General features: G+C 44.5%; 1 protein-coding gene across 1 annotated transcript in view; it reads right to left on the bottom strand.

Annotated features, from left to right (window-relative positions):
* Positions 1–21,927, bottom strand: part of CTXND1 (cortexin domain containing 1) — a 43,454-nt gene extending 21,527 nt beyond the window's left edge. The window contains exon 1 of the mRNA XM_082198930.1: positions 21,597–21,927. The gene's annotated coding sequence lies outside the window, so the exon portion shown is untranslated. The remainder of the gene's footprint in view (positions 1–21,596) is intronic.
* Positions 21,928–25,127: the final 3,200 nt, after the last annotated feature.

The raw sequence follows: 25,127 nt of genomic DNA, 5'->3' as shown, positions 1-25,127 counted from the left end.
TCAAATCAAAAACAATTGTACCAACACAACAAATCCCCACCCCACTCAATAGCCAACCCCAAACCAAAATAAAACAGAACAAAATAGAAATACATCAATAAAAACCACCGTTCATGGTGGTACAACAAAGTAAAAAGTAAAACCCCCTATAAAACATTTTAAAATATATAAAAACATTTTAAACATTTGCCACGGCAACACCAGTGTCCTTAAAACAGTAGCGGTGGCGAGTGTGGGCCCCGCCCCCTAGGCCTGAGAGGAGTGTGCCTACAGGAGGGAGCGGCCTTCCTCAACCCCCACAGTGAAGCCGCAGCAGTGGTGTCCCGGTGCCTCATGAGGCCTCTTAAGACAGGAGAGTCCTCCTGGGCAGCAGAGCGCAGCAGTCCCTGTGAGTCCTTCAGGCCCCGCCCCGGGCCAGATGGTGAGTGGCAGGAAGGAGCAGGGCCCTCAGACACCCACACAGGAGAGTCCTCCTGGGCAGCAGACGCAGCAGTCCTTATGAGGCCTCAGGCCCCGCCCCGGGCCAGATGGTGAGTGGCAGGGAGGAGCAGGGCCCTCAAACACCCACACAGGAGAGTCCTCCTGGGCAGCAGACGCAGCAGTCCTTATGAGGCCTCAGGCCCCGCCCCGGGCCAGATGGTGAGTGGCAGGGAGGAGCAGGGCCCTCAAACACTCACACAGGAGAGTCCTCCTGGGCAGCAGACACAGCAGTCCTTATGAGGCCTCAGGCCCCGCCCCGGGCCAGATGGTGAGTGGCAGGAAGGAGCAGGGCCCTCAGACACCCACACAGGAGAGTCCTCACCCACACAGAGAAAATAAATTCTCTCTTCCGAACACAAAGCTCCTCTTCAGCCTTCTAGCTTGTCAACCACCCAATTGTGTTGTCCTTTACCAGATCATTTTATTTCCTCCCTCTAAGAATATGCTTTTGTTTTCCAATGGCCGTACAACACTCTGTAGCTACCAAGTCTCCTCAGTGGTTATTGGACTGTGCTGGGGGGGGGGAGTCCCTGTGTTTGTGTGTGTGTATATAACATTGATCATCTATAGCCATTATTGATAAGCTTGACAGGCTATGGTTCTCTCTCTCTCCTTCAGGGTTTCTTAAGAATGTGTCCTTATTTCTCAGTGGCCAAATATCAGCTGCATATCTGCCAGTACTCAGGAAACTATTCAGTTTACATTTAATGGCAGTCCTGTATAATTGATATTTTCCTGAAACAATAAATGAAGCCAAACACAGCCATCCATGGGAATTCCTTCTCCAAGTTTTGCTGTGCAGTTCTCCAGCCAAGTGATGGGTACAGAAAGGTGTGTATCAATGCATGAATTTATGCAAAGAATATACAAAGGCACATTATATTAAGGGGAAATTGTTGAGAGAAATTGGCACTAAACTGTTGGTGAATTTTAATGAAGACTTTAAAAAAATGAACAAATTTTCAAACTGATCTGGAAATGTGGAGAACCAAATTTAAGATAGGGAAAATGAGGATGTGAGGGGGAACCAAAACTGACAGATATGCTCATCCGTACTCAGCACTCAGCACCTGAGTTGATGATTAGAGGAGGGAATTCCTAAAATATTCTGTACCGTGTGGACTCACATTGGCTCATAGCAATTTTTCCAAAGGCAAATCCTTCTGTCTCTCAAGTGGCTCGTAATCTAAGTAATTAAACGGTTTGGGGCAGAGAAGATGCCAAATGAAACAAAAATGACAGTGTATGGACAAAGTATCTCTTTAACCCATGACATGCCAGTCTCGGCAGCAACAACAAAAAGGCGTCCAGTCATCTGTTCCATGGCCGTTTGCTGAAGAAGAGGTGCTTCTGGTGGTCTTGGCCGCTTGGGGGCTCTGAATACAGTCCAGTGATGGTGTGCCTGGAATCCTGCTGCCAGATGCTGCGTCCTCAGAAAATGAACCAGGTGCTCCACAGATCAAGGACCTTGAGGAGCAGGCAGGGAACTGGTGCTCCACATCCCCTAGAGGGGCACCCAGGTGAGATATCTCCTGCAGAACCCCTGGAACTGTCAAAGGAGGAGGTGGAGTCATCTTTCAGTCGTCCCAACTCCTTGGCCAGCAGAACCATGGCTTAGCAAAGCAGTGTTGCCGCCGCAGCATCCCCTGAAACATTCACTGCGATGCAAAAGCAGTTTTTGCACACCTCCCCAATCTCTCCATCCAGATGGAGCCATAACCAGGGAGGATGGGCAAAGCTGTTGGTTCCAGTTTCTCTCCGTTCCTCATTTATCCATTCAGTTCTCCACTTTTCTGCATCAGTTTGTCTACTTTTTTTAAAGTCTTCATCAGCATCTGAGTGTGCATTTATTTTATTATGGACACATTTTGTGTGCTCGCACAATTCCCCCTGACATTTGTTTTTTAAAAATATTTTTTATTCAAAGTTTAAACAAAACATATTATCCAAAAACATATCATCCTTAATTTTTCCCCATTTTTCCTCCCTCCCCCCACCCTCCCACACAACAACCCCCCTGACTTCCCTCAGTTCCAGTCTTTGGTTTCTCTGTGAATGCTATTCTCTGCATGTTGCAAAGTTGTATAGATGCTTAAATTGTTTAACTGATTATTGTCAATAAAAACTTTGTGAATGTTTATTCAAAACCTGCCAAGGAGTCCAATTCACTTTGTTGCCTCTTCAAATACTTTGTAAAGGGTTCCCATTCATCTTTAAAATCACAGTTATCATTGTCCCGTAGCTTATGTGTCAATTTTGCCAGTTCTGCATAGTCCATCAGTTTTTCTTGCCATGATTCTTTAGTTGGAATTTCTTAAGTCTTCCATCCTTGTGCTATTAGGACTCTTGTGGCCGTTGTCGCATACATTATGATGTTTTTCAGCTTTTTTGGCAGGTCTTTCCCTACGATCCCTAACAAAAACGCTTCAGGTTTTTAAACAAATGTTAGATGGAACATTTTCTTGAATTCGTTATATATCATTTTCCAAATTTTTAAGATTACATTACAATCCCACCACATATGATAAAATGTCCCCTCCATTTCCTTACACTTCCAACATATATTTGAACAAGTTTTGGACATTTTCCCTAACTGCACTGGTGTCATATACTATCTGTACATCATCTTCATATAATTCTCCTTCAACAGGGAACAGTCTGTAAAATTATAAATCGGTTTTCCAGCCCCCTGACATTTTGTATGCTGTTTTCACTAATGTGTGCGTTTTTAGGCACGCTTGATCCCTAGCATGTGCATTTTTGTACAGTCCTGCATCGCAAAATTCAGAGAAGTTCTAGTTTCGAAGGATAGCTGTGTTTTGTTTCAGAGGTGCGAGTTTAGGGAGTGCCACCTTTAAACATGAGCGGAAGTGAATTTCTCCCTAATTCCTAATATCACTGTTCAGTGTAGGGATGATCGCAGAGTGGGATCCGGAGGGAGCACACTCCCCACCAGCAGGCAGCAACACTCTGCCTGCACGCGTGACCCTGGGGTGCGGGGCACACCCCCCCACACACACAGACAAGCCACAGCTGTCTGAACATCGTTCCCTCTGTCTAACCTTTTGCGGTCTCAGTAGTCTGCGGTGTCCTGTCTGTAACCTTTGTCCCTGAGACCTTTTGTCTCCTTTGTCATACACTGTGCAAGGGGAAAATGACACTGTGGAAACAGGTGCCAAAATAACTTTGTACCACCCCACGATCTTGGGACCGAAGATGTGTAAAGGTCACAGCCCAAAATGTATCTGCCTGGTTTGCATATTTGTCTCAATAAAAGGAGGCTCCACAGGGCTGGCCGGCAGCTTGCATGCAGCTCACCTGTGCGCAGCTCACCTGATGATCAACCCCCAGTCTTGTGCCTTCACTTCAGTTCAGTAATGCATTCCAGCCAGGCAAAAGTGCTTGAGAGGGGCTCCAGAGCAAGGCCGCTGTCACTTGGGGAGGGGGGCATGTCTTGGGCACAATCTCAGCTCGCAAGGGTCAGGTAGGAAGGTGAGACTCCCCACGCTTGCCCTACATTGAGCCTTGCTGCAGCTCCAGCTCATAGTCTTAGGAACACTTTATTATGAATTCTGATGCGATGCTGCCGCCAGAGCACACACTATTTGCTGTATCAAAAGTTCTGCTCATCAAATAACTCCCGGCGCATTAACTGTTTTAAATGACTTTGCGGATGGAAACATTTCATAATGGCTTTAATTACCAGTCTGCTTCAGTGTTTGGAACCAGTTAGTTGAACGGAAATGCACAAGGAAGGCTGCAGATCTAAACATTAAATCTGGCTTTGTTTCAGAGTAGGATAAAACTCCGTTTGCCTGGGGTGCGTCAAATCTCAATAAAAACTATAATTCACGTGATGGAAGTTAGCAGGGTTGACTTGTGTGGAAGATGATGCTTTGGAGAAAGTTTAATGTTTAACTCCAGAACGAGGCAGGAATTAATTCAGAAGAGACTACCCATCCCATCCTGATTACTGGGATTTTTGCAAAAGCGAGGCTTTGTCCTCAAGCCCAATGCCCCAGGCAATTACCTACCCCTGAATCTGACCCTCCTATGGTTTTGCTCTAGTGTGGCTTTTATAGAGTTTGTTCCAGACCTGCTTTATGATAATACAAGCAAAGTGGAACTTGCAATAAAATGCTGCAGTACACCTTTGCCTTCCTGTTCTGGGTTCTAGCCAGGGTTCTTGCCCTCTTCCAGAATACTCCATTCCACCACCACCTTTCCATTTCCAACTGATGCTCAATGTACCATTGCTACTGAGCAGATTTCCACATTCCTATGAGAAGTATTCTGCAGCTACTTGATGGAATAATTCATTCCTAAGTCAGCTCCTGGTCCTGCAGTAAGAAATAACTATTGTAGTCTAGCTGGAAGCCCCTTGCTTTCACGGTTTGTACAGGGTCTCTCTGCGCCGTCAAAAGGGGGAGACCCGTTCTGCCCGTGTTGTTTTATGGGCTGCCTCCTTAATGTCACATTTGTGACGTGCCAAATCAATTACAGGAGGAGAGTTGTAAGTGGCTTGGGAAGGGGAAACAAATCATGAGGACGCAGATGAATTCTCTTTGATGTTATCAATTAACATGAAAAGATTAAGCCATTGATCACAGGAAGAAAGCAACTGAAAATAAGACTCGATGCAAATAGTCTCTAACTTTAACTTTCAATATTTCTGGTATAGATTTTCTCGCTGGGTGTACTAGTTACTAGGGCACAGAGCCTGTGGCCCTCTGAAAGGTGTTGGGCTTTCAGAAATGGAAATGGGAATTCCCACAATTTGCACGTTCATCCAAAGTCAGGAATGGAAAGTAATCAAGAAATATAAGCAGTATTAGCTATCAATCTTTATTCTGCAAACGTTAGGTAAATGGTGACATTATTTTCTGCTTTGTTATTTGCTATTTCCCTTTCACTGACATTAATTACATAAGTGTCAAATAGAGCAGATAGAATGACAAACAAGGTTAGTTTCAGCAGAAGCTAAACTGCAGTCGAACAGAAATGGTGTTGATTGCGACAAACCCAGGATGGGATGGAATTTACTGCCTCCTTGCATCCCTTGTTGGACCACAACTCCCATACTCTGACCCTAATCTATATGGAGAACCACAGTTTCCTCATAGGAGACCCTTATTCCCCTCACAGTGCAGAAGTGGACTTAGGGGAGCACAGCTGGTTTGTCCACGCAAGGGGTGTCACAGCAGTGACTTAGAACAGAAGGCAGAAGTTGGGGGGCACCGAATTTTTGGCATTGCCCAGGGCACCAGTGCAATTTGAAAGCCCAAAGCCCACCAGTGCACAGATCTATAATTCCCAAAGGGTTTAACAATCAGGCTCTCTTCCCAAGGAAGTATGGGAACTGTTGTTCTCTGTGAGGGGAATAAGGGTCTCTTAACAGCTCTCGACGGGACGCGGGTGGCGCTGTGGGTAAAACCTCAGCGCCTAGGACTTGCCGATCGTATGGTCGGTGGTTCGAATCCCCACGGCAGGGTGCGTTCCCGTTGCTCGGTCCCAACACCTGCCAACCTAGCAGTTCGAAAGCACCCCCGGGTGCAAGTAGATAAATAGGGACCGCTTACTAGCAGGAAGGTAAACGGCATTTCTGTGTGTGGCTCTGGCTCGCCAGAGTAGCTTTGTCACGCTGGCCACGTGACCCGGAAGTGTCTGCGGACAGCGTTGGCTCCCGGCCTCTAGAGTGAGATGAGCGCACAACCCTAGAGTCTGTCAAGACTGGCCCGTACGGGCAGGGGTACCTTTACCTTTACCTTTACCAGCTCTCGACACCTTAACAAACTAGAGTTCCAAGGATTATTTCTCATGAATCATGTCTGTTTAAAGTAGTATGCTAATGTTTTAGTGTATTGGGTAGATGGGGCGCGTGTGGGTGTGAAAGAGCGTTAGAGGAGGCACCAGGAGGAGGAGGAGGCGGAGCTACCAGCCATCGAAGCTGTGCGTCTGCCACGTTTGGCTCCGCCCCTGTGACAGGGACCGTGCTGAGGAGGGCTGCACTGAGGAAGAATGGTTGGAGCCACCCCCTCCTCCTGATCCTGAATCTTCCCAGGAGCAGGAGAACAGTATAGATTTGGAACAGTGGTTTGCAGAGGGGCATAGTTCAGAAGGCATAAGCTGGGAAATACTGGAGGGGAAACAGCCAGGAGAAGAAACACTAGAAGAGAGAGAGTTAACAGGTTCACAGTCTCTGGATGGTATCCGCCCCCCTTCCCCAAAGTCACGGAGAGCTCAGAAAGTGTCAAAACAGAAAGCGCAGAAGCTACAAACTCAGATTACAAGATTTAGGAGTGATGTAGATTAATAGGAATGGAGGAGGGGTGAGCCTTAATTGGGAGCACCGCCATTCTAGAGAGAGGCGTTCTGTTATCTCTCGCTATGATTATTAAATATTCTAAGTGGTAAGAAGACTCCCTTTCCTTTGTTCTGCTTATTTACTGCCACAGAGGAGGAAGGCGATTCCCTAAAGCCTGACACCCTGGCTCCTCCTGACACCATGTGCACGATGTTGCCCCTGCCCCATTGCTCTTGCAATGTGGTGCCTCTGGACCTTGTAGAGAACTTTTCCTCTCCCTGGAAACCTGATATCACAGTTCTAGGAAAGACACACATCAGGCAGATGGCTGGTGCTTGGAAAGTGGAAAGCAGAGTGCAAAAACTTTTGAGTTGCTATCATGCTACAGTGGAGTTGCTGGCTATCGATTGCCCTTGCCTGTTGAAACATGAATGGGGTTCGATTGGGGATGCAAACTGCCAGGCAACTGCAAAGCCAATGGGCTGTGAAATGCTGACCTCGCAACAATGGAGACTTTGATTGTATAGGTCCTTTCTCATTAAATGAGATGGGAATTTTGTTTTGCCTCCTTGTTCAAGAAAGGCAATGCCATTTCTGGCTCAGTCATTAATTGTCAGCAGTGGTAGGCATTCAACCTTTGCTGACGGTGACAACCAGGAGATGCCATTATTACAAAAAATGGTATCTCTATGAACCTGCTGTGAGCTGGTTCATGGAGAAACCAAACTCCTCTTTCTATGGCAAGAATGTTAATAGAGCCGTATTTCACTCAGAGTACCCCGAGGCACCGTTCCGAGTGCGAAGCTTGGCACCATTGATTTTTCCATTCTGCAAAGTTCCCCTTCTGAATGGTTTGTAATTTACAGAAGCTAAAGGGTCAGCTCAGAGGCTTTCCCTTCCTGCAGCTGCGCCTCTATCTGCCCATAGCAAAGTTTCATTCAACTCACTGCACGAAGATAGGTACTTGCGATATTTATCCCTCTTGCCTATTAAGAGCAGAACTCCCTAAATTTTGAACAGCCAACATTATACAACAGGCAAATTTCCATCTCTCGGTTCAGTTCCCCACATTTCTGCATCACGTTGCAGTTTTTTTAAAAAGTTCTCATGTAAATTGTCAGCATTTTAGTGCAATTTTCTCCTAGTGTACAATTTTTGTTTGCAAAAGGGGGTGGGAGGAGGTTATTGGTTTGTCAGGGTTTTTTCTTTTTTAAATGTATTTTTATCTTGAATATTTATGTTTTGAACCATCCTGAGACCCATGGATGAAGGGCATTCATTGGCAATAAAAGTTGGGGTCCTGGCTAGATCAGACTGGCACTCAGTGAATGCAACACGTTGTTTCATGAGAGCTTTGGCCTGTTTGTATTCCATGCTAAATAGAAAACCTGGGGAAAAGCCCAAGGTTGAGATTTTAGAGGTGTTACTAAAACAGGCTCCTCCTGTTTCAGCCTCACTCTGGGCTCGGTGGTGTAGGAAGTGGGTTGTGGTGGGTGTGGGCTGCCCCAGGTGTCATCACTGAGGGGGGGTGACAAAATGGCAAAAATGTGTTTTTAAAATAAAATTTTAAAAATTGGGCTCATGACACTTTTTTTGGAAAAAATAAATTATTTAAAACGAGTTTAATAACTTCACCTGACAATTAATTACAGTATTATTCGCTTCATAAGACACACTTTTTTCTTCCTAAAAAGTAAGGGGAAATGTCTGTGTGTCTTATGGAGCGAATGCATGGACCCTGGAGCCGAATGGCTCAAGGGCAAAAAGCAGATCATGCTTTTTTTCTTTTTTCTTTTGGAAAGAGGGAAGTGGGTGTTGAAACAAAGCCGCTGATCGACAAGCGATTGGGAGCAAGATAAAGGACGCTAGCAATAAAGGAGGCTGCCTGGGAGGGGGGCGGTAAAGACAGCGAACTTGCAAGGAGAGTAGACAGGAAGACTAAAGCAATGAGGAGAGAAATTAGAAGAAAAGGAGGAGCAAAAAACTGCTCCAGCTAAGGAAAAGACACTAAGGCAAACAAGAGGGAAGGGGGTGTTGAAAGGAAGTAACTGATCGGTAAACGATCGGGAGGGAGAGAAGGGACGCTAGCGATAAAGGAGGCTGCCTAGGAGGAGGGAGGTAAAAGCCCATGGATCCTCAGGATTTTTGCATTGGGTCACCCCAAATTCACCATCATATCACATAGTATGTCCATGGCTACAGCCTGTACCCAAAAAACCACGTATCCACTGTTTTGTGGGGCCACAATGGCACAAAAAGTGGTTACAAAGCATGGATCCACATGGATTCTCAGGATTTTTGCATTGAGCTACCCCAAATTCACTGTCAAATCACATGTCTGTGGCTACAGCATGAACCACAAAAATCACACATTCACTGTTTCGTTCAGAATATTTTTTTTCTCTTGTTTTCCTCCTCTAAAAACTAGGTGCATCTTATGGTCAGGTGTGTCTTACGGAGCGAAAAATATGGTAATCTCAACATAATATGTATTGAAACTTTTTAGTTAAGTCAACAAATGCAACGAAACATGGCTGAACTTGACATAGTGGAGAGCGTGTGGATAAGGAAGCGGAGGGGGTGTTTCTTTCCGCCGAAGTCTGTCTCTGCAGTTTGTACTCAAGCAAGACGTATTTTTCCTTTTTCTAATAATTTCAGTGTGTGTGGTGGGGGGTGACAAGAATTTTTTCGCACCGGGTACCACCTAACCTTGCTATGCCACTGTCTGGGCTTTGACCACCGGCGCGCATGCCTCTGTTGCCTGCCTCTGCTCTTGCTTCACGCCAACAGGTAAAAGGTGCCGGTGAATTCACTTTGCACAAAGAGACCATTGTGGCTTGAAAGAACCAGAGTTCAGGGGCTTCCAGGCGGTCTGTTTGCTTAAGCATTCATCCTGTTGCGTTTGTAGGGAAATTATGCAACGTTGCATCGTAGCAAGTGTTACCTCACACCTTCCGGTGCATTCCGCAGTCACTTTCCTAAAAATGCATTTTTCTGTGTGTGAAGCAGGTTTGTTGTGCAAAAACGTCCCAGTCAACTGTAATTGGACAGCGTGAGTTTGCCAGCATGTGACTGCTGTTGTTTTCGGGTGGGATTCACATTGGAAGCACCCATAGGAAATACAGGCGGTTTTCCCTCAGTTGCCTGAAGGTCAGTTCATGGTCGTGTGAGGCATTCAGCTCAGGAATCATTAGCAATCACTCCTCTAGACTCTCCCTAATTCCCCCCACCCTTTTTTTGCACATGAACTGTTATTCTGAGCGACGCTACAATTTTCGCTTAGAAAATGGAGAGTAAATTATTTTTTGCTTCCCTTTAGGGGAAACTGCTCAGTCAGCAACATTTGGAAAGTGTTCAGCGGGAGCCCTTTAATGCTCCTTGAACATTACTGCACTGCTGTTTGAAACACACCCTGTCTAGAGATTTTTTTATTTTTATTTTTGCTTTTAAAGGGGAGGGGGGCTGTAGGATTAAAGGCAGTTGCAGGGGGTTGAAGTGAGTTGCCTCATTGGAAAGAATGGAACAGCAAACTTTGCAATTGAGGAGAAAAAGCAATAATAATGGATGCATGCAGGTTTAATTGGCTAAAGAAGAATTGCTAAAACATCTCTTGGGAGCCAAAGACTCCAGATGGTTGTAAAATCACCCAGAAGTTCCCTAACGTTCAGTAACAGAATTGTAATGAAAAATGATTATTACGTCACACTCCCTTCTCCAAAGACCACAAGTTTTTATATGTATGTGTGTACAACTGCGACTTATAGGCAGCTAGTCTCTGTTCAGACGTAACAGGAAACCAATAGTTTTGCCCCAGCAAATGAATGAGCCTGCCCGAGTCTTGGGCTTGCATATTTCTTCTCTTGCTTTCTTCCTCTTTCACACACTGGAGGAAAAGATTGGAAGCGTCCACTTTTAAACTACCTACAGGAGAGCTTTCCAAATCATGTGTCATGACACATTAGTGCAGGGGTCAGCAAACTTTTTCAGCAGGGGGCCAGTCCACTGTCCATTAGACCTTGTGGGGGGCCGGAATATATATATATATATATATATATATATATATATATATAGGGAATGAACGAATTCCTATGCCCCGCAAATAACCCAGAGATGCATTTTAAATAAAAGCACACATTCTACTCATGTAAAAACACCAGGCAGGCTCCACAAATAATCCAGAGATGCATTTTAAATAAAAGGATACATTCTACTCATATAAAAACACGCTGGTTCACGGGCCGGATTTAGAAGGCGATTGGGCTGGATCTGGCTCCCAGGCCTTAGTTTGCCTACCCATGCGTTAGTGTGTCAGTTGCAGTGTGTAAGTGTCTCTCGTGAACACTCCCCACACTCTTCCCGGGGGCTGGAAAGGGGTTAGTGTAACCTCCGGTTTGCTAGTAAAACTGAATTACTGTGTCACAAAACGATGCATGTCTAAAAAGTGTGTCACCAACATGAAAAGCCACCAACATGGAAAGCTCTGTATCTGAACTTGGTGGTTTGTAAACCATGGTTAAACCCAAGATCTGAAACCTGGAGCAGCCAACACAGTGCCCTCCTGATTTTGTTGGACTCCAACTCCCACCAGCCCCAGCCAGCATGGCCAACAGCCAGGAATGATGGGAACTGTAGTCCAGCAATACATGGAGAGCCATAGATTTCTCATCCCTGGTTTAAACAAACCATAGTTCCTTGGATTCTGACACTATGGTCAATAGTGGCTAGCTTAAAAGTGGGAGCTTTAATTTTGTTATCTGGAGTCAAAGAGGCAGAAAGGGACATGGCCCAGAGGTTCACCTTGGGCCATACATTATTTCTCAGTCTAATCTACCTCAAAGGATTGTTGTGAAGATAAAATGGAAGGTAAACCTCATTGTTCACCATTCTGAGCCTATTGAAGGAGGATGGGATGTGAGCATATTAAATAATGATGATTCCCTGGCTAGAAGGCAGAGCTTTGAACTAGAAAATCCTCTGTTTGGTGGGGGAAATCCTCCCCCCCCAACTCAGTAATTCATTAAATGCTTTTTGCTTATCTATAGCAATAAATCATTAGTCTACAATCTCACCAATTTTCTTTCCCTCTGCCTGCATTATTTATTTTAATTTTCTTTCAGTAGATTTATAGCTATTTTTTTCTGCCCAGAAAAGACAAAGCAGCTAAGAATCTCATTGCATCCACCAGACATACAGTAGAAATATTTAAGATGCCGTAACAAAAACAAGTAGCATTAGCGACAAGTTGTTTGTAACCAAATAAAAGGAGTAATCGATCACAGGCCCAGAACCTGCTAGAAAATGATAGGTATGTCTTAACTGTCCATTTAAAAAGCAAGCAAAGATGACACCTGGTGGATCTCCCCTCGAAAGTGTACTACAATCCTGGGGCCACCACAAAAAAGACCCCATCTCCTCTGCCCATCTACCCTGCCACTCATGATGATGGGACTCTGAGCAGGATTCCTGATGATCAGGAACTTTTATATGGAGAAAGGTGGTTCTTGAAGTTTCCTGGGCCTAAGGAAGTTTAATTCAGTTTGCATTTTAAGTAGAACGTTCATAATTCACATTTTCCCAAAACGACAAAACAAGCGAAAAACAGCCATACTTTGAAGCTCGCACTTCTCTAAATATTGCACATGTCAGTTGTGCGTAAGTGGGGAGATGTGTATACAGTATGCAAATTGAGATCTCCGGTGTTGAGTTAGGATGGCTATGTAGCCAAAATAGGGCTGCTAAGACAATAGGGAGTGTTGCATCCTTGAAGGTGGAGACCCTAGATTTCTGCAAGTAGGAAAAAAATAGTGGGGAAACCTAAGGGGGCTACTTTCCTCTTGAAAATAAAAAAAAGAAATAGTGCAACGAGGGCTGAGAATTTTCAGTGACCACAGAATGCTGGGTGTCTGTTGTGGGAAGGTGGAAGAAAACCACCCTGGAATGGAGTATCCCGGAAAAAAGGCATGGCAATATTAAGGAAGTTTCGACAGCAGGCAAGTTTCCTTGAAAGGCGGTTTGGCTGCTGCTTGTGATCTTGTTCTGTCTGCTGGGGTGAACTTGCACAGCTTACATGATTTATGTAATCAATTAACATAAATCAGATCAGTTACATTGTCATTAACATTATCTCACTCTATTTCTATACCATTCCATATGCTGAAAACAGACTTCCATGGCAGTTCAGTCTTAGTCATCAGTGATGGGACACCATCCTCTGCCACATCTAATGGCCACAGGCAGGCATTCGAAGCGCAGGACTGGCCACATGGCATACACACCGCTCTGTTCTCCTATATTTTGCTGCCTTTTCCGCCCCTCCGCCCACCCCCCCCCAGCCTCTGCCAACTGAGGCAATCACCTCACTCTGCCTAACAGTGATGCCAGCCCTGGCATAAACTGGTATAAAGCTTTCCTTTTCTTTTTCCTACAGGACCACCTCTCCTGGTATGTCCCACAGAGGACCTTACGGTCTTCAAACAAAAACATCTTGGAGGTCCCGGGCCACAACCAGAGGTTAGGCTGGCCTCAACCAGAGCCAGGTCTTTTTCGGCTGTGGCCCCGATCTGGTGGAACGCTCTGTCACAAGAGACTAGGGCCCTGCAGGACTTGACATCTTTCCACAGGGCCTGCAAGACGGAGCTGTTCCACCAGGCCTTTGGCCAAGGCACAGTCTGACCCCCTCCTTTGGTAATCCTCACAGAACTCTAGCCCAATGGTTGCCATTAATTTGATTTTGAATTGATTTTAGAATGAATTGATTTTAGAATGCTGTGTTACTTTTATTGTTGTTAGCCGCTCTGAGCCCGGCTTCGGCTGGGGAGGGCGGGATATAAATTAATTAATTTATTATTATTATTATTATTATTATTATTATTATTAGTGAGCCATTTGTTTTATCTATTTATTTCTAAAGAAAATACCATACTTTCGTGTATGTTAGATGAAGGTTTTTTACTCCAAAAGAAAGTAAAAAATGGGGGGGGGGTCGTCTTATACATGGGTAGTACGGGGGGGATGGGCGATTGGTTGCATCCGCAAGCAAGCTCTAGCGATTGGGTGGGTGAATGGTGTCTGCTGTAAGGGCTGCTTTGGATTGGCTGCTGCTTTGTCAATTTGGTTTGTGTCGCTTGCGATTGTGAGCGTTTGCCAGTTGGGTGGGTGATATTCAGTCTGGCATTCCCCACCCCCCAATTGCTAAACAACTCTGGTCAATTCCCTCAACAACTCTGTGCCATCTCCCCCCATTTTCTTGAATTTGATGCCCCCCAAATAGGAAGCGTCTTATACACGGGGGCGTCTTATAGATGGATAAGTACGGCACTTATATACAAGGCTTTTTTTCAGCCGGAACTCAGCAGAATGCAGTTCTCGCTCCTCTCAGATAGGCACCATTGCCATCCTAAGAGAACGAGAGAGGTGTTCACGGCGAGTTCTGACACCTCTTTTTCTAGAAAAACAGCACTGAATACACACACAGAGAGACAGGTGTTATGTTGCTTCTCTAGTTTTGAGAAGGCAACAGACATTTAAGCACTTGCGCTCATTGAATAGGAAAAGAGAGTAAGTTGTAGCATAATGGCAACAAAGAGTCACTTCTGGAAAAAAACAAATGGTTGCAAGTTCTCTCAGTTCAAATTGCATGCAGATTTGACGTCCCAATTTTTTCTTTGGTCCCCACCCCCGCACTCCCAATCACTTTAATGATTCACATTTCATTTCCCCCATCTGGAGACTTCCAGCCATATAAACAGTTTTACCTGTCTTTCCTAACTCTCCTTCTGTTTCCTCAGGTCACAACAGATTTGACTTCTAGAGAAATGCTTTCCAGAGGTAAATGATACATGGAATAATCTTTTGTACAATGTTGTTCTTTTCCATTAAAGTTACAGTGGTGCCTTGGGTTACAGATGCTTCAGGTCACATACGCTTCAGGTTACAGACTCCGCTAACCCAGAAATATTACCTCAGGTTAAGAACTTCAGGATGAGAACAGAAATGATGCCTTATGAGGAACGGCTAAGGGAGCTCGGCATGTTTAGCCTGGAGAAGAGGAGGTTAAGGGGTGATATGATAGCCATGTTCAAATATATAAAAGGATGTCATATAGAGGAGGGAGAAAGGTTGTTTTCTGCTGCTCCAGAGAAGCGGACACGGAGCAATGGATCCAAACTACAAGAAAGAAGATTCCACCTAAACATTAGGAAGAACGTCCTGACAGTAAGAGCTGTTTGACAGTGGAATTTGCTGCCAAGGAGTGTGGTGGAGTCTCCTTCTCTGGAGGTCTTTAAGCAGAGGCTTGACAACCATATGTCAGGAGTGCTCTGATAATGTTTCCTGCTTGGCAGGGGGTTGGACTCGATGGCCCTTGTGGTCTATTCCAACTCTATGATTCTATGAAATCGCACGGCAGCAGTGGGAGGCCCCATTAGCTAAAGTGGTGCTTCAGGTTAAGAAGAGTTTCAGGTTAAGAACAGACCTCTGGAACGAATTAAGTACGTAACCAGAGGTACCACTGTACTGAAGCCACCAGATCATCACTTACACCAAGTGCTGTTTTTTCTCAAAAGAGAGGTGCCAGAGCTTACGATTCATTAATTCATTCATTTATAGAATTTATATACCGCCCTATACCTGGAGGTCTCAGGGCAGTTCACAAAGAAGATCACAATATATAACAATGGAATAAAAACAATAATCCAATAACACCCCCCCTAAAAAAGAGCCACCTTTTAAAGGCTTTAGGATGTTGACAGTGCCGAATTTACATACAAGCTAAACAAGCTATAGCTTAGGACCCCACTCTCTTGGGGGCCCTCAAAAAATTTAAATGAAAAAACAACTGGATGTACATTTCCAAAATATAAGATAATAAAAAAATAAAAAATAAAACCCACATACAGCAACAGTGTTTTGTGTTGTGTAGGCTCCTATGTTGTAAGTAATGGGCCCCGCCTGCTAGCCTGCTCCCGCAAATATCACTGGTTTGCTATTATCATTTCACGTTATAGCAAGTTTCTAGAGACTAGATTATGAGCCTTTGTAAATTGTGTTTCTAAAGGAACTTTTGTTATTGCCAAATGCCAATGTGTTTGCATTATTAAATTTGTTATGAATAAAAAATCATTTTAAATTAGAGCTTAATAATTTTTCCACAATTAATATACTTCTTATTTGTATTTCACTATTAATATACTTCTCCTTAATTGTATTTCAGTTCAACAATTACTTTGATAAAATACATATTTTGTTATGTGCAAATGGCTTTAGATACCTATTAGGTCCATAAATTACCATATAGCATATATTTAACACACAAAAAACCAGCAACAATTTGTTGTTGACAAAGGACAGCTGGACATATAAAGGGCCCCATTACCTTCAGTAGCTTAGGTCCTCATCAAACCTAAATCCAGCCCTGGTTGTTGATCAGATCAAGGGAAGGCCTGGTTGAAATGGAACATTTTTGCCTGGTGCCTAAAGGTGTCCAATGAACTCTTCCCTTGTTATCAGAGCTGTGGACAAATCATTATCTAGTTCTGCATTGACTGGCAACAGCTCTCCAGGGCAGGCTTCCTCAACCTCAGCCCTCCAGGTGTTTTGAGACTACAATTCCCATCATCCCTGACCACTGGTCCTGCTAGCTAGGGATCATGGGAGTTGTAGGCCAAAAAAACATCTGGAGGGCAGAGTTTGAAGAAGCCTGCTCCAGGGTTTCAGTTGGGTTCTCTCCCAACTTTACCTGGAGATGCTGAGAACTCAACCTGGGACTCCTTGCAGGCAAGGCAGATGCTCCAACACTGAGCTATGGCCCTTTCTATCAAAATTCTCCAACCTATTTGGGGGTGCCATTTCACTGAACTTCTCCAGGGGAAGGAGAACCTCTCTAGCACTTTCTCAAAGATGGAGGCTCACCATTAGCAGGGACAGTTATTGCTGATTTCTCTAAAAAAACTAAGATTTGTTTTCGCTGCCACTTCAATGAAGGAGAGAATCAGCGATGGTGTTGGCAGCCTGGCAGCTATTTTGCTTCCTCCACAATCTCCCCAAACCTTGCATCATTTTGGGGGTATCGCTTGCGTGAAATGCTCACCACCACAAAACATGGTGGAGAATGTTCTGCCCAGTGACCACTTTTTTCTGGAGCAGGGAGGGGGGAGAGGGAGAAAACTATATCTCCATAAAAAGACCTCTGAGAAATGTTGAATCAGATTTACTTGCAACTCAGGGAGGGGGACCTCCAACTTTTGTGGGACTCCCCCCAGCCCCCAGCAAGCTATTTATTTATTTAACAAATTTTATATTTTGTTTGATTGTAATAAAACCTCTAAGCACCTTACAAAACAATTACCCAAAATATAACGACCTATGCATGATGGGAGTGGAAGGGCTACACATTTCTCCTCCCTGCCATAATCAATAAAACACATTGATAAATTGTATGTTAAATGGTTATTCACTGCTGAATGTATAAAGCACATTCAGAGACCCTTGTGCATGCTAATACATATTGTGCAATACGATAAGCTGCAATCCCATGCCCACAAAAATGGGAGTAAGGATGGAAAGATCTGCCCATTTTGGTTCACTAGGTTTCTCGTTTTTCCAATTTTAAATTCAGTTCTCCGCATGTTGCAGCCCTTTGTGATTATATAATTTTCATGAAAATTCATCAGCCTTTTAGTGTGAATTTTCCATAATAAACACACTTTTTTATGCAGTTTTGACCAACGTACCCGTTTTTGGCGAGCAACCTTCCCTAATAGAATGGCTCTGGTAGGTTATTTTCACTAATACCGTATTTTTCGCTCCATAGGACGCTCCTGACCAAAAGACGCACCAAGTTTTTAGAGCAGGAAAACAAGAAAAAAAATCTGACTCGAATGTTGTACTAAACTATTTAAAACAGCTAAGTGTGTGTGGCTCCTGTCCACTTTGCTGCTTTAAAGCGAGCCACGGTATATAATGATGAGAATGGAAAAAGGACACATTCCATTATAATGTAGCTGTTTTCATTATCACTGGGAAGTCAGTATTGGCAGCAGTCACAAAAACTAAAATTTGAGCATTTTACTGTTATTAATCAAGAATATTAATAGTCAGGGAGAGAAACCAGGGCTGTGCAAATGAGAAGTGCTTGGAGTATGGAGGAACAGCAAAAAGATCCAATGATTGCGCTCCAGTTCCTAAATCTCTGAAGTTTTCTCAAAGCAGGCATGGCTGTTTTGAAAGGAAGATTCAAAATGGAGTGACTGAGCAAAGAACAGAGGAGGAAAAGAGGGCAGATAAATAGCTTCCATTCAATACCAAGAGAACACAATGTTTTTGGTTTGGTATAGGTGGACTGTACTTGTAAGAATTTGTATAATGGAGTGGAATATCAGAGCCTCTTTTCAGTAGTAAAGATTAGCTACTAGGAACATGGTCCACACACACACACAGGATGCCTGGTTATAGCTGTGCAGTTTAAACTGTTCCTGAGCCAGATACCTGCTCAGTTTTAGCTGAAATTACTATTACTGGTTTGTGGAGATGCTTTGCATGTATTGATGACTATTTCTGCAAAACTGCTACTTGAAGAAATCCCCAAACTTACTATTTTTAAACTTCAAATGGAGCTCAGAATCCAGTTAGGCAATCCTTTGCAGTTGAATTAGGAGGCACTGAGAGACAGCAATTTGCTGCTCCCCACCCCCATGAGCAGCCCAGGAACACACAGCCTTCCCTCTGCTTGCAAACCTTGTCGGGACTTCAGGGGAAAGCAAAGTCTGCAGGCAGAGCAGTGTAGCTCCCCACCCCCCACCCCCAAAGAGCAGCCCAGGAGCACACAGCCTTCCCTCTGCTTGCAAACCTTGTCGGGACTTCAGGGGAAAGCAAAGTCTGCAGGCAGAGCAGTGTAGCTCCCCACCCCACCCCCAAAAAGCAGCCCAGCAGCACACAGCCTTCCCTCTGCTTGCAAACCTTGCAAACCTTGTCCGGGCTTCAGGGGAAAGCAGAGGCGGCCGGCAGAGCCGCGTGGCTCCTCCCCCCACCCCCAAAGAGCAGCCCGGGAGCGCACAGCCTTCCCGCTGCTTGTAAACATTGCCGGGGCTTCAGGGGAAAGAGGAGGTTGCCGGCAGAGCACCGTGGCTCCTCCCCCCACCCCCAAAGAGCAGCCCAGGGGCACAAGACAACAGCGATTTGGCTCCAGGGAACACACATTCGCTCCATAAGACGCACAGACTTTTCCCCTTACTTTTTAGGAGGGAAAAAGTGCGTCCTATGGAGCGAAAAATACGGTATATTCATTTGTTATGCACACCTTCCCTTGATATGTGCATTTTTGTAAACGTTGGCTGGGAAACTGCGTCGCAAATTCGGATAAGGGCGAATTTTGAAGGATAGCTGTGTTTTGGTTCATAAATAGTTTCGGAAAGTGTGGATTTGATGGGTTTGGCTTGAAATGCATTTTCAATCAAATTTCTCCTGCATCCCTAACTTGGGAGTAAATCCCACTGAAGGCAATGTGATTAACGTCTGGCTAGGCATGTATAAAATTTTGCTGTATATTGTCATCCTGCATCTAAGCAGCATCCAAACCCTGGCCATCCTGGTGTCTCTGAGAAGCTAAGAGCATAGAGGAATTGGGCATCATCTTCTGCTTCTCATCCCAATGCCCACAATTCATAGGCGTGCTGCCTCTGAACATTAAAGTCTTATCTGGGTACCATGTTCCTTTTAGACCATGAATCCATTTAACTCATGGTCATCCATTGCTACCTCTTAAATGAATTAATAACACGTGTCGAGTGTTCACTGTGTGATTATGAGTGGGTAGTTAAGGACATAGAAAGTTGCCTTATACTATGCCAGGCAGTGGATCTCTCTAGCTCCATCATTGCCTACACCAGCTGGCAAAAGCTCTGCCTATGTGGTCCAGCTGAAGATTGAAGCTGGGACCTCTTGCATGCAACACAAATGCCCTACCACTGAGCTAATCGCTCCCTCTTCTCAAATGAAAGGAACATAAGAAAGTGTCTTAGACCATTCGTCCACCTGGTTCAATATTCTCTATACAGGCTGGCACGGTTTCTCGGGGGTGTCTAGATTACTTTCTCCACCTTACCTGGAGATGCCAGGGATTCAATCTGACACCGTCTGCAAGCCAGGCTGCAGCTCAAACCACAGGTGCATTGCAACTAAACTTGTGGTTCCACAGGGCTATACAAAATGTCACCAGATTCTGTGGAATCAACTCAGTACCGTATTTTTCGCTCTATAACACGCACCCAACCATAACACGCACGTAGTTTTTAGAGGAGGAAAATCCGTAGGCATGCCACCCGTAAGCATTCCCTCCATAACACGCACAGACATTTCCCCTTACTTTCTAGGAGGAAAAAAGTGAGTGTTATGGTGCAAAAAATACGGTAAATCTGGACTAGGGGAAATTGACATATTCCTTTGCAACAGATGAGGAGAAGGTCCATTGAGATTCGGATTATCACCCTTTCTACTTTCTCACATTTGTTGTTACTTTCATTGTTGCAGTGAAATAACTTTAATGTCTGAGTTTTTCTTTTTCTACAGTTTAATGGGTTTTGTCAGACCGGGCTAGATACAAAGTCCCATTTGAAAGGGAAACATTTTCTTATTTCTCCATCACAGGAGAAAAGCTATTAAAAACTTCCTTATAACCACTTAATTAAAAAAAAGAAATCATACACACAGTATATGAAAAGGAACAGCTATCAGCCCTTGATGGTGTAGTTTCTCTCTACAATTACCTTTAGAGAGAATCCATCTGCAATTGTGTGAATATTTACTTTGGAATAAGCTTTCCAGAAAACAAAGGCATTTATATTCCAATAAACAGACACAGACTCAGGCTGTAAAGCTCATGAGAAGTTTTAAATAGCATTCCCTTCACAAAAATAGATTCGAAAGACTAAAGTTATTGTTACATTTAATGCTCCTTGCTGAATTTTGGCAGCAAAAACAAATACATTTGTGTAACTGGAATAAATACAGATCATTCACTTTCATTGTGTCGAGACTTTAACAGTGTGATTTCCTCTGTACATTTTTTTAAAAATGGCTATGTGTGGTTTTAAAAGATGAACATATTTCAAAATAGCAGTAAGATGTTCTTTTTTAAAAAAGAAATCCTCATGTTGGTCTCTTTAGTGATGTAATGATGAATTAATATCACGAATTCAAAATAAAATAATTCAAAATGGGTTCTATAGTTTCAGAGTTAGAGACACACAGACACACACCCCAAATCATTGAGGCTGAGATATTGTGGCAGGCCTGCTTTTAGAATCCAAACTCTTATCTTCTCTGCAACTCCTGCTTCACTGAAAAGAAACAGATTCTTTGCTCCATTACAAACTTTACATCCCACCATGACCCACTCTCTGTCAAAACACTGGTAATGCCATTTCTGAACATCTGCTTCAGTACACAAACATGCATTTGCTTGAAGTATCCTTTGCATGAAAGCTTATAACAAAATTCACCTGCAGCACACACCCTCAGGTAGAACAAACTGGAAACTGATCACAGGCACTGTAGTCAAATACAGAATCTCATTCTCCATCAATGGAGCCATTCCCAGATATTGACAAATGGAACTCAGTGATTGCCTGTTTTTCAGTGGGAAAGTCCTTGTGCAGCCTCGGAGCTTCAGTGCCAATCCATACACACAGTTTTGTCTCACAGTCAACGGCTTTCGCTATTTGCAAAATGCAGAGTACATACAGGTGAGCAGAGCTAGCAGGCTACAAAGCAACCCTTTTCTCTAGGAAACAACTGGGGGGAAATAAGAGTTACCAACCTCTCAGAACTTGTTCAGTCCAGGAGTACCAAACAGCGAGCTCTTCCCTGCGACGCGTCGACGCGATACAGAATCTTTGAGCATCCTTGCATAGCGGTGAAATTCCTCCAGCTGATCCAAGAAACCCCAGAGGACCAATGAGAGATTCCCCTTCTCCTCTTGACACCAGCCCTGTCTGGAAGCTGCCTCCCCACTCCCTTTGTTGCCACAAAGCAGCCAGGTTTTCCCAGTTGCTAACTAATTGCAGGAAACCATCTCTGCTGCAATATCAGAATCGCTTGCTGCATTGGGCTCGCGGTGGATCGAGCGGGGCTGATCTTCCGAGCGACACCTGCTTGTGTCAAGCCAGAGGGGCTCTCCCTCCTCCTCCTCTTCTGTTCGGCACAATTCACCTCCTGGGGGGCTGCGTGTTCCTGATCATCACATCCACGCCACTGTCCAGGGCTTTGCTGTCTGCAGTCCCTTGCTTGCCCTAGCCAGAGGCTGTGCAAACAGCCCATTGAGGGGAAAGGAGCTAGATGCACAGCACTGAGGACCAGATAAGAAAGATGGGGAGATTTTTAGTTTTGCATCAGCCCAATGGCATCGCCGTGGTACCATTTGAAAAAGACCCTTTGCCTGCTTTATACCTTTATCCCTCTCCCCCACCCCCTTATAATTTGCATGCAGAGCCAGAAAGCCCAATTTTCCAGCACTCCCCCCCCACACACATCATAACAAGCAATAGAGAGCAAAGGAGGAGGGTTAAGTCTTGTAATGCATTGTATATTGAGTGAAGAGGAGGAATTAGAAGTTATTTCTTTGTCCAGGCTTGTGCAGTGAACGAGTACAGGAGTGGAAGGGTCAGCAGGAGAAAGCACATCAGACAAAATCGAAATTGAAATCCAGGGACCAGATTACCATTTTGCGCTCTTTAATACATGTTTGAAAGCTGGCGACTTGTCCCTTGAAGCAGCAGCTGCAGGTCCCTGATCCAGAGCCTGCTTTTAACAGCCGCTGAGAATCATGAAGCATCTATTGTGGATTTACACTGCAATTCTATGCATAAGTTTTTTTTTTCTTGTAAGTCCCTCTGTGTTCATCCCTAGTAAGCATGCTTAGGATAGCAGCTTTATTGTCCAAGGGCCCCTCCAGGCTGGTGTCTTGGATACAATCATGGTGCATTCATGCTGGAATTAAACAGGACTGTTCACACATCATTTCGCTTTATTTGTTGGCTCTGTGATGCTTCCCCAATGTTGCCACAACATTGCCATCATTGCCATCTGGAAGGGCAGTCTTGTACTATATTGTAACATAAGATGGGGCAAAAAACCCCAGCAACCCAGTACAAAATTGTGGCATAAAAAGTTACAGGATTTCAGCAGGATATTATAGGACATGCACTGATTGAAAACCCAGCAGTGTGTCCACCCCGAAACTTTTGCAGGAACAAACTGCAATAGTGTGATGACATATAACTGCCCAGATACCATCATGAGCACAAATATTCATGGATGCACAGTAGAAAGGATACTTAGAAGGCCCCTAGCTTGAATAATAAACTCTGTTTTGTCCTCCCCACTTCCATGAGGGGGAGAAGTTCCAAGACCACATTTTGGCATCCTTTCCCAAGGAGAGATCACAAGATGAACTCAGTATTACAAAGCAGAGCATACAGGGGCAAGCAGTATAGCGGATCTAAGATACAGAGGAAATAATCTGCCCCTGGCTAGGTGCCTTCAGCTCAAAACTTCTCTGGCTCACTCTGTTTCAAAAGTTGGGTTGCTACCAGGCAGTCAGCATTTTGAAGGAGGGATTTAAGCACATCCCAGAAATGTTGGCTTATACAATTAAAGGGAATCGAAGAGCTATGTTACCCTGGTGCAACAAATCCACTTTAGAAAAGGAACATGCTTTCTGCGGCTGAGAATGTGACAGGGAAATGCATTGTAAATGGTGGAATGAATAAAAAGCATATAAAGCGCATGAAAAGCATATAAAGCACACACACACACACACACGTAAACACCCAAGCGGGGAAGGGCTGCCTCGCATGCAGAAGCTCTTAGGTTCAATCCCCTGCGAATGCCCCCTTTCTGAAATTCTGGAGAGTCGCTGCCAGTCAGTGTACACAATACTGATCTAGACGAAGCTATTCCAGCCCATTATATACCGTAGTATGACTCAGCATTACGTTATTGCCGAAAACCCCAAAACAAAGCAAATTTGCATAAAAGTGACATGTGCTAATTGATATGAATAGATGCACATTTTGCAATAATTACTGTAATTTAAGTAAAAATGCAAAACCTGTCACCACGGTGGGGAAGAGTGATTAGGTGACCTGGGTCCAGGTGTTGCCAGCTGCTAATGGGCCATGCCAATTACTCCGATGTCCTTTCTTACAGTTCTTGATCTTTAAACCAGACTCAGACTGGGGGCAATAACTCCTTCTCCTCCTCAGAAGAGTTTGGATTTGATATCCTGCTTTATCACTACTCTAAGGAGTCTCAAAGCAGCTAACAATCTCCTTTCCCTTCCTCCCCCACAACAAACACTCTGTGAGGTGTGTGGGGCTGAGAGACGTCAGAGAAGTGTGACTGGCCCAAGGTCACCCAGCAGCTGCATGTGGAGGAGCGGGGAAGCGAACCTGGTTCCCCAGATTACGAGTCCACCGCTCTTAACCACTACACCACACTGGCTCATGTCAAGAAGTGCATGGATGGGCAACTGGGGGCCAAATGGGACTTTCTGTTTGGCCCATGGACTCTCCCCAGACCTGCTTTGCCCCCTCGTTGAGTATTTTTGTCCGGCTGGAACATGTCATTGAGCTCTGATGATGCTTCTTGCCTGCACTGATGGAGAGAGATGTGTGGGGTATAAAGGTGCTGGCCTAACGAACGAAGGTAAGATCAACATCTGTGGCTTCGCCTCGTTTACCTCCAGCGCTGCTCACAAATGGCACACGGCCCGTAGGACGTTGCCCAGAATGCAGCCCTCAGGTTCCCCACAGAGCTGTCCTCTGTCAAGTAGGACCCACAGCTACCTTACTGGTGCACGGAGATCTTTCTTGCCTGGGAAAAGCAACGGAGAAGCCTCAGACTGCCAGAACGCAGAGAGCTCGTTTTATTAAGGGAAACTTGCCTTTTGTGTTGCCGATAGAGTGTTTCTCATATCTTGGCAGCAGTTGCGAAGGGTAGGGAGAATACTGTGCCTTCTAGTAAGTGTTGCATTATTATTATTATTATTATTATTATTATTATTATTATTATTATTATTATGTCCTGCCAATAACTCTGACCTTGACAGGAACTATTTGAAGGGGAAGAGATCCGTATTTCACTTCTATTTCCCCCCCCCCTTTTATTATTTTGCTCACTTGCTTCTCATGATCGGCTAACTGAAATGGATGCCTTGGCACATAGGGTCAGCGCGACATTAATTCAATAATAGCCCCTGGCCTATTAGTAGGATTTAGCTTTAGGGATGATCTGAAAAACAAACCACAGCTGAAATGAGCCCTGATTTCTCAATTTGTGCCTTGGGACT

This window comes from Podarcis vaucheri (assembly GCF_965113315.1).
Source record: "Podarcis vaucheri genome assembly, chromosome: 14".
Taxonomy (NCBI): Eukaryota; Metazoa; Chordata; class Lepidosauria; order Squamata; family Lacertidae; genus Podarcis; species Podarcis vaucheri.
The sequence above is the reverse complement of the archived record's forward strand: the minus strand, read 5'-3'. Positions and strand labels throughout refer to the sequence as shown.